Source organism: Syngnathus typhle, unplaced genomic scaffold (assembly GCF_033458585.1).
Source record: "Syngnathus typhle isolate RoL2023-S1 ecotype Sweden unplaced genomic scaffold, RoL_Styp_1.0 HiC_scaffold_44, whole genome shotgun sequence".
Classification (NCBI taxonomy): Eukaryota; Metazoa; Chordata; class Actinopteri; order Syngnathiformes; family Syngnathidae; genus Syngnathus; species Syngnathus typhle.
The window spans coordinates 626,317-631,408 of NW_026871950.1; positions in this window are offsets into that span (position 1 = coordinate 626,317).

Genomic DNA, 5,092 nt, shown 5'->3' on the forward strand with positions numbered 1-5,092 from the left:
CCGAGAGCGTTTTTTTCGATGCCAACCTAACCAGAGTGACGGGAGCGGCACAATTCAGAAAAAGTGCTCAGCTCGCCGAGAAAATGCGATTTAAGCAATAAAATTAAAAATGCTTATAAAACATAAACCAAACGTTGGAGGTGGTCATTTCTTAATGCGCAGTAATAAACTCGGCACTCTAAAGCACCCGAGAGCGTTTTTTTCGATGCCAACCTAACCAGAGTTACGGGAGCGGCACAATTCAGAAAAAGCGCTCAGCTCGCCGAGAAAATGCGATTTAAGCAATAAAATTAAAAATGCTTATAAAACATAAACCAAACGTTGGAGGTGGTCATTTCTTCATGCGCAGTGAATAACTCGGCACTCTAAAGCACCCGAGAGCGTTTTTTTCGATGCCAACCTAACCAGAGTGACGGGAGCGGCACAATTCAGAAAAAGTGCTCAGCTCGCCGAGAAAATGCGATTTAAGCAATAAAATTAAAAATGCTTATAAAACATAAACCAAACGTTGGAGGTGGTCATTTCTTAATGCGCAGTAATAAACTCGGCACTCTAAAGCACCCGTGAGCGTTTTTTTCGATGCCAACCTAACCAGAGTGACGGGAGCGGCACAATTCAGAAAAAGTGCTCAGCTCGCCGAGAAAATGCGATTTAAGCAATAAAATTAAAAATGCTTATAAAACATAAACCAAACGTTGGAGGTGGTCATTTCTTCATGCGCAGTGATAAAGTCGGCACTCTAAAGCACCCGAGAGCGTTTTTTTCGATGCCAACCTAACCAGAGTGACGGGAGCGGCACAATTCAGAAAAAGTGCTCAGCTCGCCGAGAAAATGCGATTTAAGCAATAAAATTAAAAATGCTTATTAAACATAAACCAAACGTTGGAGGTGGTCATTTCTTCATGCGCAGTGATAAACTCGGCACTCTAAAGCACCCGAGAGCGTTTTTTTCGATGCCAACCTAACCAGAGTGACGGGAGCGGCACAATTCAGAAAAAGTGCTCAGCTCGCCGAGAAAATGCGATTTAAGCAATAAAATTAAAAATGCTTATAAAACATAAACCAAACGTTGGAGGTGGTCATTTCTTAATGCGCAATAATAAACTCGGCACTCTAAAGCACCCGAGAGCGTTTTTTTCGATGCCAACCTAACCAGAGTGACGGGAGCGGCACAATTCAGAAAAAGTGCTCAGCTCGCCGAGAAAATGCGATTTAAGCAATAAAATTAAAAATGCTTATAAAACATAAACCAAACGTTGGAGGTGGTCATTTCTTCATGCGCAGTGAATAACTCGGCACTCTAAAGCACCCGAGAGCGTTTTTTTCGATGCCAAGTGACGGGAGCGGCACAATTCAGAAAAAGTGCTCAGCTCGCCGAGAAAATGCGATTTAAGCAATAAAATTAAAAATGCTTATAAAACATAAACCAAACGTTGGAGGTGGTCATTTCTTAATGCGCAGTAATAAACTCGGCACTCTAAAGCACCCGAGAGCGTTTTTTTCGATGCCAACCTAACCAGAGTGACGGGAGCGGCACAATTCAGAAAAAGTGCTCAGCTCGCCGAGAAAATGCGATTTAAGCAATAAAATTAAAAATGCTTATAAAACATAAACCAAACGTTGGAGGTGGTCATTTCTTAATGCGCAGTAATAAACTCGGCACTCTAAAGCACCCGAGAGCGTTTTTTTCGATGCCAACCTAACCAGAGTTACGGGAGCGGCACAATTCAGAAAAAGCGCTCAGCTCGCCGAGAAAATGCGATTTAAGCAATAAAATTAAAAATGCTTATAAAACATAAACCAAACGTTGGAGGTGGTCATTTCTTAATGCGCAGTAATAAACTCGGCACTCTAAAGCACCCGAGAGCGTTTTTTTCGATGCCAACCTAACCAGAGTGACGGGAGCGGCACAATTCAGAAAAAGTGCTCAGCTCGCCGAGAAAATGCGATTTAAGCAATAAAATTAAAAATGCTTATAAAACATAAACCAAACGTTGGAGGTGGTCATTTCTTAATGCGCAGTGATAAACTCGGCACTCTCAAGCACCCGAGAGCGTTTTTTTCGATGCCAACCTAACCAGAGTTACGGGAGCGGCACAATTCAGAAAAAGCGCTCAGCTCGCCGAGAAAATGCGATTTAAGCAATAAAATTAAAAATGCTTATAAAACATAAACCAAACGTTGGAGGTGGTCATTTCTTAATGCGCAGTAATAAACTCGGCACTCTAAAGCACCCGAGAGCGTTTTTTTCGATGCCAACCTAACCAGAGTGACGGGAGCGGCACAATTCAGAAAAAGTGCTCAGCTCGCCGAGAAAATGCGATTTAAGCAATAAAATTAAAAATGCTTATAAAACATAAACCAAACGTTGGAGGTGGTCATTTCTTAATGCGCAGTAATAAACTCGGCACTCTAAAGCACCCGAGAGCGTTTTTTTCGATGCCAACCTAACCAGAGTGACGGGAGCGGCACAATTCAGAAAAAGCGCTCAGCTCGCCGAGAAAATGCGCTTTAAGCAATAAAATTAAAAATGCTTATAAAACATAAACCAAACGTTGGAGGTGGTCATTTCTTAATGCGCAGTAATAAACTCGGCACTCTAAAGTACCCGAGAGCGTTTTTTTCGATGCCAACCTAACCAGAGTGACGGGAGCGGCACAATTCAGAAAAAGCGCTCAGCTCGCCGAGAAAATGCGATTTAAGCAATAAAATTAAAAATGCTTATAAAACATAAACCAAACGTTGGAGGTGGTCATTTCTTAATGCGCAGTAATAAACTCGGCACTCTAAAGCACCCGAGAGCGTTTTTTTCGATGCCAACCTAACCAGAGTGACGGGAGCGGCACAATTCAGAAAAAGTGCTCAGCTCGCCGAGAAAATGCGATTTAAGCAATAAAATTAAAAATGCTTATTAAACATAAACCAAACGTTGGAGGTGGTCATTTCTTCATGCGCAGTGAATAACTCGGCACTCTAAAGCACCCGAGAGCGTTTTTTTCGATGCCAACCTAACCAGAGTGACGGGAGCGGCACAATTCAGAAAAAGCGCTCAGCTCGCCGAGAAAATGCGATTTAAGCAATAAAATTAAAAATGCTTATTAAACATAAACCAAACATTGGAGGTGGTCATTTCTTCATGCGCAGTGAATAACTCGGCACTCTAAAGCACCCGAGAGCGTTTTTTTCGATGCCAACCTAACCAGAGTGACGGGAGCGGCACAATTCAGAAAAAGCGCTCAGCTCGCCGAGAAAATGCGATTTAAGCAATACAATTAAAAATGCTTATAAAACATAAACCAAACGTTGGAGGTGGTCATTTCTTCATGCGCAGTGATAAACTCGGCACTCTCAAGCACCCGAGAGCGTTTTTTTCGATGCCAACCTAACCAGAGTGACGGGAGCGGCACAATTCAGAAAAAGTGCTCAGCTCGCCGAGAAAATGCGATTTAAGCAATAAAATTAATAATGCTTATAAAACATAAACCAAACGTTGGAGGTGGTCATTTCTTCATGCGCAGTGAATAACTCGGCACTCTAAAGCACCCGAGAGCGTTTTTTTCGATGCCAACCTAACCAGAGTGACGGGAGCGGCACAATTCAGAAAAAGTGCTCAGCTCGCCGAGAAAATGCGATTTAAGCAATAAAATTAAAAATGCTTATAAAACATAAACCAAACGTTGGAGGTGGTCATTTCTTAATGCGCAGTAATAAACTCGGCACTCTAAAGCACCCGAGAGCGTTTTTTTCGATGCCAACCTAACCAGAGTGACGGGAGCGGCACAATTCAGAAAAAGCGCTCAGCTCGCCGAGAAAATGCGATTTAAGCAATAAAATTAAAAATGCTTATAAAACATAAACCAAACGTTGGAGGTGGTCATTTCTTAATGCGCAGTAATAAACTCGGCACTCTAAAGCACCCGAGAGCGTTTTTTTCGATGCCAACCTAACCAGAGTGACGGGAGCGGCACAATTCAGAAAAAGTGCTCAGCTCGCCGAGAAAATGCGATTTAAGCAATAAAATTAAAAATGCTTATAAAATATAAACAAAACGTTGGAGGTGGTCATTTCTTAATGCGCAGTAATAAACTCGGCACTCTAAAGCACCCGAGAGCGTTTTTTTCGATGCCAACCTAACCAGAGTGACGGGAGCGGCACAATTCAGAAAAAGTGCTCAGCTCGCCGAGAAAATGCGATTTAAGCAATAAAATTAAAAATGCTTATTAAACATAAACCAAACGTTGGAGGTGGTCATTTCTTCATGCGCAGTGATAAACTCGGCACTCTAAAGCACCCGAGAGCGTTTTTTTCGATGCCAACCTAACCAGAGTGACGGGAGCGGCACAATTCAGAAAAAGTGCTCAGCTCGCCGAGAAAATGCGATTTAAGCAATAAAATTAAAAATGCTTATAAAACATAAACCAAACGTTGGAGGTGGTCATTTCTTAATGCGCAGTAATAAACTCGGCATTCTAAAGCACCCGAGAGCGTTTTTTTCGATGCCAACCTAACCAGAGTGACGGGAGCGGCACAATTCAGAAAAAGTGCTCAGCTCGCCGAGAAAATGCGATTTAAGCAATAAAATTAAAAATGCTTATTAAACATAAACCAAACGTTGGAGGTGGTCATTTCTTCATGCGCAGTGAATAACTCGGCACTCTAAAGCACCCGAGAGCGTTTTTTTCGATGCCAACCTAACCAGAGTGACGGGAGCGGCACAATTCAGAAAAAGCGCTCAGCTCGCCGAGAAATTGCGATTTAAGCAATAAAATTAAAAATGCTTATAAAACATAAACCAAACGTTGGAGGTGGTCATTTCTTAATGCGCAGTAATAAACTCGGCACTCTAAAGCACCCGAGAGCGTTTTTTTCGATGCCAACCTAACCAGAGTGACGGGAGCGGCACAATTCAGAAAAAGTGCTCAGCTCGCCGAGAAAATGCGATTTAAGCAATAAAATTAAAAATGCTTATTAAACATAAACCAAACGTTGGAGGTGGTCATTTCTTCATGCGCAGTGAATAACTCGGCACTCTAAAGCACCCGAGAGCGTTTTTTTCGATGCCAAGTGACGGGAGCGGCACAATTCAGAAAAA